This window comes from Aythya ferina, assembly GCF_964211825.1.
Source record: "Aythya ferina genome assembly, chromosome: 4".
Taxonomy (NCBI): Eukaryota; Metazoa; Chordata; class Aves; order Anseriformes; family Anatidae; genus Aythya; species Aythya ferina.
In genome coordinates, this window is record NC_140300.1 from 74674571 (window position 1) to 74689906 (window position 15336).

General features: G+C 39.6%; 1 long non-coding RNA gene across 1 annotated transcript in view; it reads right to left on the reverse strand.

Moving 5' to 3' along the window:
* LOC311436020 overlaps positions 1-9721 on the reverse strand; it is a 29518-nt gene extending 19797 nt beyond the window's left edge. Inside the window, exon 1 of the long non-coding RNA XR_014692549.1 lies at positions 9158-9721. This is a non-coding gene — a long non-coding RNA (uncharacterized lncRNA). The remainder of the gene's footprint in view (positions 1-9157) is intronic.
* Between the last annotated feature and the right edge of the window lie 5615 nt (positions 9722-15336).

Below are 15336 nucleotides of genomic sequence, written 5' to 3' on the forward strand. Positions count from 1 at the left end.
AGACTGCCAGCTGCAGTGCGGGTCCCTTATGCTCAAACTCCATTAACTGAGGAAAATGGTTAAGAGGAAAGTAATACCCTTGCAAGTCAAAAATCTGTTTTGGAAATACCCCTGTGTGAATAAAGCCATTTCTGTAACCAAATGTTTACCTTTGGCCTTTGCTTATTTGATCTAACTGTATGTTCAAAAATGATCTCCAAAAGGATTCAATTAAACAATGGAGGTTGTGTACTTCCCCTTATCCTCACCCACAGAAACTGCTGATCTGCTTTCGTGCTCCCAACACACGTCACTCCTGGGGGAGACTAAGCTCTAATCTACACAGGAAATTTGTCCAGCAGGTAATGAGCGCTGGCATGCATTTACAGCATCAACACCACGTGCATATGGCACAAACACATGCTATGAACACTGTTCGCTTCATGTTACTGCACAACAAAAATATGCACCAAGGTTTTAATATACAGTAATTACACGCAGTAAATTCACACCCTTGGTTATTGTGTACATGCTTTCTTTGACAAAAAACCCTAGTATGCAAGACTGTAAAATTGCAGGCAACTGCAGAAAGGTAAGGGTAGCAACAAACTTAGCCACAATATGGCTGTAATTTCCAGCTTGCATAGAGTATGGCTTCCTTCGGGTGACTTTATCTCGGGTCAGACCACAAATCAGCAGGCATTTCACTCCAGTGCTTTATCTCTACCTAGGCTATCAACCTAATCAGGATGAGTTTAAATAATTGGCCAAAGGCAGCAGCATAGATCAGGCAGGTATCTGCAAAGTAGGTATCAATTTCTGAACACCATGCATACATATGAACAAACCCCCCAATTTTTCTCCACTTACTCATTAATACAGACTCATTGCCCGTACCATCATTATGTTTATGCTGCATCTCTTTGCATTCTCTTTTCTACTTGAAGTCACTGAGAAATTATTCTGAATATACAAACTTATGTATCTTGTGTGTGGTTCCTCACAAGAATGTTAAACGTTTCAAAAAGTTCTGATTCCTCATTACTATTACCTCCTTGGTGGGTTTTAAGCCCTTACTTTTTCTTTTGGCACAGCTGTGGGAGGTTGCCCAAAGAATGAATTTTGACAGCTTTAGCTCTTTCTATTTATATTAAATGAAAGCTAGCTATCCAAAACAGTGATCTTTTTTGTTTTGTAAATTATAATGAGCATCAAGGAAATGAACATGTGGGTACTGTACCACTGGAATAGAAAGAACAAGATGTTCTTTCATTCAGAATTGAGAAGAAACTGCCTACCTGACAATAGGAATCATGCTAGCGCATAAACAAGTAGCAGTTTCCTATGTTATTAGAGGCCATAAAATAAGGAAACTTTAAATCTTTATACTCCCAAAACTAAGCTCACATTGCAGGCACAATGCATTACAAAAGCCTTTTGATTGTGTTTCTCTTTTCTAGTTCAGGAAGGGATACACGCGTAATACCTGTTACCCTTATAAACCAACTGGTATATTTGGAGAGGTGGTCTCATCTTTTTATGAGCACAATACATCAAGCTGCACGGATTTTAGAGATTTGATGACACACATTACATTTTATCATTCCCGTGAAGAAAACAATGCATGTCATCCTAAAGTCTATAGTCAGATCAGGCAACAGCAGCATGTCTACAAAATCAAGGTCATTCTGGAAATCATGCAAAATCATGGTGCCAAGACAGTTCTGCCAGATACAAGAAAAAAAACATTGGGAAAAAAAGGCAATAAAACTGCAGAGTAAGGAGAAAAAACACTATACTTATAAAAGGGTTGTTAGATCTCAAGTGTACCTACTATCTCTGATTTGTAAGTGGATGTGGTGTTTGCATGTCAGGAATTGATAAAGTGAGGGAAACTGCTATTGAGGATTGATGTGCTAGTTATGTGGGCCACAAGGCTCTACCTTGTACATGAAATTCCAGTCTTCCTTTGTATTTATTTCTGTAGTGTCCCGCTGGACAGAAGATGTATTTTTTTTCTTTAAAATGCCTTAAAGTCTACTTCCTATCAGATGCTTCTGTTACTCTTTCTTTTGCCTTTAAAAGCTCTGGGAGACCACCCAACACTCCTGTCAGAGTACTTACAGAGGTCTGTATTTCTGTAGTTTGGTTTTCCTCTACACTGATGCAAATAAAAAGTGGCTCTACTTAAGACGGGCATAAATAAGGAGAAGCAAACAGAACTTTCAAATAAAAATGAATGACGTATTTTACTAGGAAAAAGAAACCCAAATCTCAGAATGGATAACCAGGGACTGTGGCCAAAAGGAAGAATTGAATGAAAGCCAGTATGAATTTGTCAGGGACAAATCATGCCAAGCCCATGCAATTTACTCATAGAGCAAAGTAACAAGTCCTGTAGGAAGAGAAGAATTTGCAAAAGCTTTTTAACATTTCTGAGAAGGTATTCTTATGAACAAATAAAAGATGGACCATGTGTTTATGAAGAGGACATGAGTCTGACTGACATATGCTAAGAGGACAGAATTCAAGTAAAGCACAATCTTCAGACTGGAGTGAAAGCACCTACCCTCCTCTTCTATGTCAACCAGCAGGGACTAGTGCAGGAAATGTAACTGATACAGAAATTTTTAGCCTAAAACTACAGGATGGAGAACAGAAAAAAATCTGGGATCATGAAGAGAGCACAAGTTTTTTCTTGAATTTAAATACTATCATATCATGGCATTCATGAGATATTTATATGTATCTTTTATTTTAACACTGGTAAGACCTCCACTAGAGCTCTAGGTTCAAGTTTTTACTGCAATGCAGAATCAAAACTGAACAACTGGAAAAGGCTGAGAAGAAACCAGTAGAAATGGTGACAGGTCTGTAAGACAAGGCCCATAAGAAAAGAATGAATTGAAGTGCTGGAAAATGGGTGCAATTCTCTTTCTTCCCATATATACTGGATAAGACAAGGAAAAATAGGACTGAAATGGATGAAAGAAGATCTATGCAAATCTTCGTGTTACAAAAAGCCCTGCAATTACAAGGTTGATATGGGACATCGTGGGTTATTCCCACTGGAAAACTTTAAGAAAGCGCTAGACACAGGCATCAGGAGTGACGAAAACACAGCTGATACATCCTGAGGCGGGGGAGGCAGGGTGGAGAAGGGAATGGACTAAAGGATCTCCTGAAGTTACATCCAGCCTTGTGATGCTCTGATTTCATGGTACATTCCTGTGCACCACAGAGCTGCTTTTTACTGTTTATAGTGGTTCTCTCAGGAATTATATCACTTTCTCTTATTATTTACTCTTATTATAGTCCATTCCCTATAAATAGTGTAATATTGTGCTCCACAACCCAAGTTAGTTTTGTTTTTTTTTTTTTAAAACAAACAAAAAAAACTTTCCTGTATAAAATACCCTTTTCAATAAAGCATGGCAGCAATAATAAATGACCCATAGCAAGAGGAGAACTGGAATGGGAATCATAACAGGGGGAATTCTCCTGTTTCATATACATTCAACTAATTTATTTCCATCAGGAGAACCCTGTTTCCCTCTCACCAGTGCAAACCCTGAGCCCATGTCTACAGCTGTGGTTCGGGAAACACTCTCATAGCACAGACTCAAATAAATACTTCACAATTTCCTACTGATACTTCCTCTATAGTTGAAGTGGTTCCTCTGCCAAACGGGTGAAGTCACAGAGTGCAGATTAAATTTCATTATATCCATCAGCAACAGAAAGTGAAGTTTCACCATTGCAGGGTGTTTATGAAAACCAAGAAATAAAAATCTTTCTGAAACGTAGTGGCTGCGAGCCTAACAGGTGACACCACTTTCCTAAGTGAAGGCACCACCCACTGCTGATTCACCCATAGCTATTTCCATTTCTTGCTAGCCTGCGTGTGCTTAATAATGTGACATTCAGCTCCTTCCCAATGCTCTTGGCATTTAGCTCTGCACCCCAGTCCTGTGGTGCTTCTCTCTATTCACCATGCAAGTCTCAGGCCCAAACAGAAAACTTGAGTACAGCGCTACCCCTCAAACCTTAGATCCCATAAGGACTGAATTGGGATACATTTGTACACAGCATCATTTTTTGCTATATCTTAAATACATTGAATCCTTATTCTTTCAATGGCTGAGCACTGCACACTTAAAAAAAAAAAAAAAAAGAGGAAGTCCTCTACTCTTGATCTTTTCTATGATCTTTTCTAATTCCTAGATCTCCAGTTCAGCGAATGGAAAGCACTTTACTAATATTTATGAATAAAGACTCATAACGCTTTTGCATTTCCCCCATGCAGAGATCAGTGACAAGAAAAAAGCCAAGAAGGGGTAAGTATTTTTTCAGAGTTACAGAAGGAGCTTCTGGGAGCGTTCTGTTTTAGCCACTCTTCTCCCTGACTCCACCACTGCTGCTGCAGCCTTCACTAAGCACATCCCTGGGATTCTCCAAACATCTCTAGCATGAAAATTGTTTTAGATTTACCACTTTTCATGTATGGGCCATTCCTGTTCAATGAAATTCCACATTTGCTTTTTTCTCTGGGTCATTAATCTCAATCTCCATCTGTTCCTCCTTTATTGGCCTAGGTTTTCCAGGGCAAACCTTTAAGTCCCCACCAGAGAATCTCTCTTCAAGAAGCCAGAAGTACCTGTTTGCCATCATCTTTCTGAATATGTTATTTCCTTCCAAATCCAATTTGGTTTCTTGCTTCTTTAAAAAGCACACAGATAAGTTACCATTTTTATTACAATGATGCCAACGTTTACAAGAGAAATCAGTATATTTTTTCCCGTCCTAAGAGAGCTTAGAGGCAAATAATGTTTTCAGAAAACTAAAGTATAGTACCAGATAGGAGATCCTCCCATAATCATCTATTTTTTGGTCTTTTTTGATGAAGTGTTTTGAAACACTATAAGGAATGTTGGAGATCTAGGTAATTCATGTCCTATTGTTACAACACCTGAATTTAAGGCAACCTCAGATCAGAGCTCAGAGCCCTTACCTGAGCACTTGTATTTCCTCCTGCTCAGTGCCCAGAGGTAAGGACTGCCAAAGGCTGTCACCATACCAGCTCACAGGGCACCAAAGACAGTAGCTAAGGGACTTTTACCTTATAAAAAGTTAGGTATTTTATGGTAGGCTGACATCTCCTTCATTTGAGGTTCACGGCCTTCAAAGCTCTACTGAGGCAAGTCTTGGCTTCTTCTCTCAAAAATGGTCAAGGGGCTGGCCCTTCCTTTTAAAGGCAGAAGGAAAGGGAATTGGTTTATTTTTTAATGCAGTCAGATTTTATTCAGATGCTGGAGAGATCACTTGAATTGTATGATAAAACCTTTATCATGTATCTCAACCAGGCTGAACTCAGCTGTAGGCTCTTGTTGAAGTCTCATTTTGAGAAATATTGTAGAGACTCTACAAAATACCAGTTAGGGATTTCATTTGATAGGGAAGAGACTTGGATGTCAGTCCTTCCAACACATACCTCATGTAAAATAGGCTTCCTCACACAAAATATGATGGCAGTCTCATGCTGTCTGCATCTGCTGGGTTGAACCATTCAGGCAGATCCCACAGGAGATCAGATAATTTCTTGTCAAGACAAAGTCATTTGCAGTCCTGTTCAGACATGCAATGCTAATGTACAGAGCATCACTTAGAGATTCACGTGCTTTCAGAGCACTGTAGCAGAAAAAACATGACTACTGTCGTGTATTTTAGGACTTGGATGGCCTAAGTGGGAACTGGACAGACCTCAAGTGCACAGGTCAATCTACACACCTGCCCTAAAATCTTATAACTGCAGGAAGAAGTCTTTGTGTGCTTCTACCAAAAGACTCTCTCAATTTAGAAACTGGACAGTCTCAAAAACAGAATCACAGAATTTCTAGGTTGGAAGAGACCTCAAGATCATCGAGTCCAACCTCTGACCTAACACTAACAGTCCCCACTAAACCATATCCCTGAGCTCTATATCTAAACGTCTTTTAAAGACCTCCAAGGATGGTGACTCCACCACTTCCCTGGGCAGCCCATTCCAATGGGCTTCTGATCATGCCATGCTTTACAACGTTTAAGAAAACCTAATAGACCATTGAGTTATTATCCTGATATTTATAAGATTAAAAGTTATAACATCCTGAGGGATGAGGGAAGATAGAGTGAATGTACAGCCATCCTCTAACCAATGCTGCTTCAGCAGAGGAACATGCTGTTAAACTAATCTTCCTGATTATATTCAAGAAAGTACAGAAAATGCAGGACACATCACATGCCTCACTTAGCCTTTTGGAAAACCGCTGATAACATTTTACTAAGAGCTTGTCATGTGAAACTTAACAGATTATCTACAATAAGATAAAGAGTTCAAATGAAAATCCCTGTTATGAACAAACATCTAGTCAATGCCAAGATCTCTGAATTTTCAGATTTACCAAGGAATAAGAAAAAGTAAAGAGCAGTAAGTGGAAAACCTGCCCGCATTTATTTAGGTAGCCCGTGGTAATAGAGTTTCTAATGTATGTGTCAAATCTTTTCTCAGAGCAGTCAGTATTGTCTTACTGCTTCTTCATACACAACTTTATATTTATTATCTCCTGGCCAGACAGCAAAATTCTTTGTGAATGTCTTGCTATTGGAAGTCTCTACAGCATGTAACACAAATGATCCTGATTTATAGCCACAGGTTAGTTATGCGAATTTATAATAACAGAAAACTATCTCAATCAGAGCTACAAAGTGCTTATTATTTTGATATTAAATAGTTTACATCACTAAAGCTGTTTGGAGACCCTCATAACAATCCTGTGGGTGCTCTTCTTTTTAATTACATCCAGCCAGGATAGAATGGAATTCCTTATTCCATAAGGAATAACTCATGAGCCACATACCTGCCACATCTTTGCTCAGAGGCTGCAGTTCAGTTCTTGACCCCTCTGCTTCGTAAGATATGGCATGAAAGGACTTAAAATAAATAAATAAGTCCCACCACAGTTTCCTGGAGACTGTAGGAGGCACTGGTAAGCAGTCCTGATTCCAGCTGTACAGCTCAGGTCTTTTGCTGTGTCTATGCAGACCTGCTGCTGCCAGTAATGCATTCAAGACCTCATTATGTTAAGTGCTTTGACTTGGAAAGAGGAGTGTAGCCAGAAGTTCTTGAAAATGCTCTGCTCCAAGCCTTTTACTTCATATCCCATTTCCAAAAAGTTTAATTTAATTTATGTGTCACTGTGCTAATACCTTCATACATGATAATTATTCATTATGAAGCTAAGGAATCACTTCTAATCTTTGTTGGTAATGAATGGACAAAAGCATTTGGTGCAGACTCGTGTTTATACGGGCCCCAAGGCCACACAAAACAGATGCCTTTCCACTCGCTGGCTGCACAGCAGGCTGAGCGATCCTCAGCACAATGCACAAGTGGTGGCAATGCTTAAATTCTCACTGAAGAGAAGGTGTGGAGCTAGAATGCATCGCTAGAGTTACCTTTCATCCAATTCCCCAGCCACATATTCCCATGCCTGAATCCTCTTCCCACTGCAGGCTACAGAGGCTCACTGTGACGACATTAGAGTCAATGGAGGGAGGAGAGGAACAGGACTTTTTACCTTTTAGAAGCTAATTTTTACAGGTAGATGAAGTGCTAATGCTGTCACGCTGTGAGAAAGTACTCTATTTTCTTTTCTGCTTGTTCCGTATAACAGGAGACGGCTTCACCATTACTGACAGCTGTTTGAGAGCTTTTGTCCTAACCTGCACCGCAGCAAGAGGCACGACCCAGCCTCTCAACCAACCGGAAAAATACAGGAGCCCTCCAGTGGCCAGAACTGCTTTAAACCGTACCACAGTTACAGTTCCCTCGGTTTCACTCTCCCTTACAGAGCCTTTCTGGAAAGATGCTCTGTTTTTATTCATCTTGACGCTGCTGATGGATGGTGGCCCTGGCAGGAATCAAAAGGCTATTTTCTTGGGAAGTCTCTTTGGCTTTGAAACGCTCTTGTCCTGCTTTCAAATAACCCAAATCTTTCTTACTAACTGTGCACAGTGGAACGTATGGCTTTAACTGGGTTTTTGGCAAATGAGAAAAGTGAATTATCCTCTAATTGTTTCAATAAAATGTAAATGAGACTGGCAGAAAGCTCTGGTGCATTTAGTAGCACTTTCAGTTTGCAAACTAGGTATTGCATGTGGTTAATATGTGCCATCACACTCAAACTACACTCTGGTGGCTCAGAATTTACTGCATACTCTGTTTTTCAGGATATAAATTCAGTTCTGCTTCCACTGAAATGCAGAGAATATTTTTATTCCATAGCTTATTCGCTTAAGTCTATAAAGAAAACACTTTGCGGTACACAAAGACCTCTGCGGTCCTCGGGGTGATCATCCCCCTAACCTTTAAAAGGACAGAAACATTACCTTGAGGAGGGTAAGTGGTGTGCTTCTGACATTCCTTTGTATGTTGAATTGTGCTTTATTCTGCAGTAGTATTGGTTATTTAACCAGGGTTACATATGAAGCACGGTCCTACCCCTTGCAAGACTCTGCTAGCTGAGACAACACACCCACAGCATGCAGATGAAAAGCATCAAGCATCCTCTAATCTTATTGAGACACAGCATAATCATAGGCAACTGAAATGAATGGGAACTGTCATTTATTTCAATAAAAGTGAAATTGCTTCCCCTTTCTACAGCTTCAAGGACAAAAAAAAAAAAAAAAATGTACTAAGAGAAAGCAAATCTTGTTCCTGTCAACCAGTTCTTTCTTTAATATTGCTTTTGGCAATTGCATGCCTAATAACAAGGGACATTATTACTGCCCAGGGTTTTGGTCAAACAGCGACCAAAAATAAAGTTCCTACATTTCTAAGAAAAAAACAAACAAACAAAAAAACCCATATAAGTCAGAGCCAAGGTATCATAATTCAGACAACCTTCAACTGTTAATGATTTACTTGTATATTTCTGTAGGACTTAAACAAAGGAAAAGGTACTGCTTACGTAATTGCCCTTAATTTTACTGCTGCATTACAAATACATTATGATATTTAGATGATATATACATAGATAAGATTATATATGTATTATGTACATTTAGATGATATACATAGGTACAAAAATACTTAGATGATATATATATATATAGATAAGAATATCTACATTCTTACCAGAACTGTATCTGAGTATCTTCCAACTCCTCCAGAGCAATTGCTCAACTTAGACAACTTTATATATGACCCCAAAGATGCAAGTACACCTTCCCACCTCACTGACCATTACAACTCTAGCTTCACAGCTGTTTGCAATACCCTTAGATCTCTTTAGTAGACTTTGGGCCAGATTCACAGCTGATAGTGATTTTTCACTGCTTTGCTAAGCTGTAGACCAAAACTGACATCTCCAATTTAACAGGAGATGAAGAACAATGCACTGTCCTCTAGATAAACGTCAGGCTGGATCAGACTCTATTCCTGTTTATGCTACTTTGGCTCCGCTGAGCTCAGATGGGGTTTACATGATTTCACCATTTGTGCTCAGCATACAATTCTCCCCACAGCTAGGAGTTACCCTAACAATTCAGCAGAGGCTTTGAGCTTACAACCTGTAACATTTGCCTAAGTCTTATCTGGCAGTCTGCTTTCTGTTTCCCAGCTAGCCCAGTAATTGTCCGTGAGGGCCGAGTTAAATGATTCAAATGATAAACTTTCTTCCACTTCCCCAGTCACCCAAAGGAGTTGCTGTCAGTGTTCTGGAAAAGTAGTTCTAGTCATTACACTTGCTAAGTAAACACACAATGTAAAAATTAAAACCCAGAAAAATATTTCCAGACTTCTTATATAAACATAGTTTACCAGTTTCTTTAAGCCAAGAAAGTTGAATGGATCACTTATGATCCATCTTTTCTCCTTCCTTAAAAGCCTAATTCAGCTCATCAAAATCACTGATTCTACATTAAGGCTTAATTTGTTTTTTCATAAGTTGAGACTGCAGAGGAAAGCCAGAGAGACATAAAACATAATTTTACTACAATAATCAATATCTTCTGCCCTTTTTTTGTTGTTTATTAGTATTTTATGAGGCACTAATTCATTATTCTTGGTCCAAATTATACATTGATGTAACTACAAAGACTTGGAAGAATCGTTCCTGGTATACAAGGACTGATGTAACTCTTTCTTGTCTTTGAAATGATTTTTAAGTCCTCATTTCACAAAACCAAGGAAATGCTATTTCTATTTCAATAACATCTGTAAGCTCTGCAGGAGAATACATTTCTCTATTCTTTCAGGGAATACAGCTCTGCATTATAAACTAGCTATAGCTCTTTTCTACTTTACAGCATGCACAGATTAGCTTTTTCCAGAGATTACTTGCTATGAAGTAAATATACTGGTGCCCTGCTGATAAATTCATTGTTTCCTTATAACAACTGCACATAAATCCTGTTTCCTTCTCTAGACTGACAAGCTCTTGAAAATATGCTTCATGCAGACATTGGCAGTGAGTCACTTATAGTATTGCCCTAATAATATCTGAAATGTCTGTTCTTCCCAGAATCTCAGTTAACCTCTACTCTTTGCTGCCTATGGACTAGGAATAAAAATCTGCCTTGCACTGTGCTGGATTGAGCGTTAGCAATCTCACCCAACAATGTGACTAAGTACTATGGGTGGCTCTTGACAGGAATTCATCAGGGACGTCTCTGATACAGGATCAGATCCACTATGTCCATACATTATCTATAGACAACAGCAGGATGTATCTTTTTAAAGGTGCAAAAAGAAATAATTTTATTCCATTTAATCATGAGCTGCAAAAACATCAGGTTTACTGTTTCTACCATTGCTGATGTATGGGGTGCCCAGTCTTCTAGGACAACTGTCCCCAGGCCATACATATTATTTGGGTTCATTAACTGGTATATTCTGTATTAGGAATTCTGAACTTCTGTGTTGAAAAGGCCAGGGGGGATATTGAAGGAGAGCTGCTTTCTGCTGATTCTGAGGTTTTCCATACATGGTAAAATCCCTCTGTGACTTTAGCTGCTGCAGAATCCTTTCTGAGATATGTCCTTCAGAATATCTTTAATCAGAATGCATCCAGAAATAGAGATGGGAATATAAGGACTGCAGCAAAAGCAATAGATCAGCACTTCTGACAATGGTAAAGCACACACTTGGAGATAAAGAGGGTGATCTGCTTTCACTCTCAATTCCCTTATAGCTAGCTCTACCACACACTGCCTAAAATCCTGAAGTGCCTGTTCTGATGCTTGTGGGATGAAAAGATCTTGTGAATTTGGCTTGGAAATCTAGTAACAATAGAGCACACCACTGATTCACTGCATATGACAGTGAGCAGGAGGAACAATCCTGCGGGATTTGCTGCAGGATTTCTGCAGGAACAATCTAAAATGCAGTTCCTGCGTGAGGCACTGGGCTGGCTGGATAATCTCAGTTCCTAGAAATGGCAGTAAATGAGCCGAAGGGACCGGTGACGTTATATGGCCCATGGATGCTCGTGATCTGGCTGCACCATCCCGGAGAAGCCGTTGCCATTCTGTTGGAGAAAGGCTGGGCTGACAGGGGCTGCTCTCATCCCAGACACCTTGTTTCCTCCCACCTGACAGCTCTTAGGAGTACATAACGCACTGCTGATGGAGCTCAGATACATGAGCCAGTAGTTTAACTTTTCTAGATAGAGGAGTTCTCATTTAAAAGGCAGCCATTAACCACATAACCCAGTGACATCAGCTACACCTGGGGTTTCTCAGTACCTCCAAAAATGTGATTTTTGGTTTAATTTCTCTGAGTAGTGTCCATATGCTGAGAGCGAGGGGGAAGGTGTAAGCAAATGCAGTGATTTTTCACTTTTTTAAAATGGAAAAGCAGTGTATGCCAAGAAATGCCGTCTTTCTGTTTGCTCAGACAAGTTGCTAATGTCTATATTGCAAGATGCGAGAGATAAAATATTCTCCTTTATGTGTGCACATGTGGGAAGGAAAAGGGCTGGCATAATGTAAATTATGACTGTTGAAAGCACAGCCCCATGGGAGTAACTTCCTAACATGCTCAGCTGCAATGAGCAAGCACTGCTTGAGAGAAGAAACAGGGGGATCTTTGTGAATGCCCTCCTTTCCCCTCCGTGCCTTTCAATATTTAGCAAGTCCTTCCCCAAATCCTTATTGGTTGACTCTGTTCTCCGAAGGGGTGGGAAGGGTCGACTCTTTATTTTAAACATATGGTGAAAACACTGAATATAACATTGGGAATTTGCAGCTGGAAAATGGATAGCAAAAGGGATGTGATTAAAAAATAATAATAAAATTAAATCACAGCTCAAAAAGGGGAGGGGTAAGAGGTATGGGAAATCTTTGCAGCTGGAGCAGGTCAGAAGGATAGAATGCATTTGCACATTCAGTTTATTATTCCAAACTGAACTGAAAACAAGGCTCAGAAGTGTAAGTCTGTAGTCAAGGACCAGAAGGGTGGGCAATGGTTGGACAGAACATTTTTTAAAGATTAGTCACTTTAATATACCCATACATATCTTCAAAAAAATGGACCAGATTCTCAGTGGGTGTAGAAGACAGCAGTTCATAGAACCATATTATTTACACTAGCGGAGAATATTTCTAGTCCTGCCAAACACCAGAGTAAAAACTTCACAGAAACACACACATAGAGCAACAAAGTGGGAAAGAGCAGACATTGCAAAAAGTGTCTTACTGCTAAAAATACATGTCATGTTTTCCTTTTAGTTTTAAAAAGATTTTGCTCTAGAGGTCTACTTTCTCCACACAGTGCAGCTAATTTTAGTTGCTCCCACAAGACACAACGCTAAACATTTGTGCCAGGCTGCCCATTCTTCTTAGGGGGTATTTTTTGTTTTGTTTTCAAAGCAGTCAGCAAGGTGGAGTCTACACTGCAATATTTAGTATTGCAAAGGAAAAAAAAAAAAAGAAAAGAAAAGGAAAGGAAAGGAAAGGAAAGGAAAGGAAAGGAAAGGAAAGGAAAGGAAAGGAAAGGAAAGGAAAGGAAAGGAAAGGAAAGGAAAGGAAAGGAAAGGAAAGGAAAGGAAAGGAAAGGAAAGGAAAGGAAAGGAAAGGAAAGGAAAGAAAAGAAAAGAAAAGAAAAGAAAAGAAAAGAAAAGAAAAGAAAAGAAAAGAAAAGAAAAGAAAAGAAAAGAAAAGAAAAGAAAAGAAAAGAAAAGAAAAGAAAACCAGCTCTGATAGTTGTATATATACTGGGTTAAACTTTTGGAGACTAACCAACTTAGCCAGTCCCTATTAAAAAATGTCCCTGCAAGTGCTTACTGTGTATTTTCCACTACAAAGTGGAGACACCCTCACAGCCAGCCTAGCTATGCTTGCCTATCCCATGCTGGCAGGTCATATGTCCTTCTGCAGTGGCGTTGTCCTTTTCTGTTTGTGACCTCCCCCTTCTTGCAACGCGCTGTTATAAATTATAATGAGGAAAAAGACCTGCATCTAGGTTGCACTAAATGTAAAGAAGTAAAACAACAAAAATACAGATAGCAATTATCTTTCTCATTTTCTTTGACAGGGGCCACGTCCATATAATTCGGAGGAAAGGCTGAACTGAGAAGCCTCCATTAACCAAGAGCTGTGCTGAGGCCCTGCAGAAGGGGTAATATGTTCTTTCAAAATGCTCTGGTATGCCAAGAAGTTTCTAGACATTTTACAAACCAGATGCAGTAACTTTAGCTTCGAACAGATGACTTTCTTAGCAACTGAAAAGAGGAGGGCAGAGCAAAGCAGGCTATTATTTTGATACATGGGAGAAAGAGCAGCAATTTCCTTAGCACCACAAAATGAGGTGTTCCAGGGAGAAAGACTGAGATATCTGAGGCAACAACTGCTGCAGCAGGTGACACTGCTCTGACACCCCTCAGGTGTGCAGGACGAACCCAGCCCCAGCTTTCTCATCCAGAAACCTCTTCACGCTCCCCTCTGCTAATGATCTGCTGTGGGCTTGGTATGTGGTGTGCACACCAGACAGCTTCAATTAGAAGTAAGAGGCAGTGTCATATTTTGTTAAAAGTAAAAGTACTCAGCTTTGAATGCTTTCTAGCAGGCACTTTTTTTTTTTTTTTTTTTTTTTTTTTTTTTTTTTTTTTTCCTAGGAAAAAAGCAGACCAAGAGGCAGAACTGGTGGGTAACATTTGGCATATTCTTAGTCTTCTGGAAATTCACAGTTCTACTTTTAACTTTCCTGCTTAATGGTAACTATATCCACAAAACACTAAGTACAATTTACGCCTAGGACTTTCTTTGTCTTATTTAGCATCAACCCCAGCTGACGATGTGCTTTAAATACAATTAACCAATCTGTTCTGGTACAAATTTTCTTCTATTTTTGGCAAAACTCCATCACTTTCCTCAGTACTGTTTTTAGAGAGAACTATAAAAGGTAAGGTAAACATGATATGCTTCCTACACACACACTGCAACTAGAGTCTGACCTCTTGTTCTGGTTTTGTGTCTTCTGAGAGAGATAATAGCTAGGGAATTTTTAAATAAAAGAAACATCAGAATGAATAGGTAGTGCTGGCATAACAAAATAGAAAGGAGGCAGGCTCTTTGTTACAGAATTCATACTCATTAAAATTCACTTTAATAAGGCAGGACTATTTATATTTTTCTAATAAAAAGGTATTTTGATAAAAAGCAAAATCATAACCTTTTTTCTTGTAATAACCTTTTTCATCAGTACAAAACTGGAATCACACAAACCTTCATTCCCTGGACTATTTCACACCTTACTCCAGAGAGGTCTGAAGCTACAAATTTTGATGACAACTAGTAGCGACTTTCAGAATTGAAATGAGTTAGATCTAAAGAGCTATAAGAAAAGAAGGCATAAGACAGGTACAAGAGAGATGTCAGAAACAAGAAAGCAGGGCAAGGACTGAAGACTGTACATACACATGAACATGAGGCTGGGAAACCAGCAGCAGGAAGCAGAGCTCTGCATCTGGTGACACAACTGATGTTGAGGTGACGGAGATGCAGTAGGGCAGCTCACACAAGTGGAGTGCTGTGATGGAGATGGAGAAGCTCCCTGGGATGGGCAGGCCCTCCACGTGAAGGAGCAGCTTTGAAAAAAGATGGGGCTCTCCTATGGGACAGGTGGAAGTCTGGGTAAGTGCTTGTGGGTAATGATCAGAGGGCAGGCTAGCAAAGGGGACATCATGGTGAGAAATTGTTATGGACCACCTAAGTGGGGTTAGGAAGCAGATGAAGTCTTCTTTAAATAAACCTGAAGGTTCTGTATTGCAGGCCACAGTTCTCAAGGAGGACTTTAACCTCCCCGAGATCTGCTGG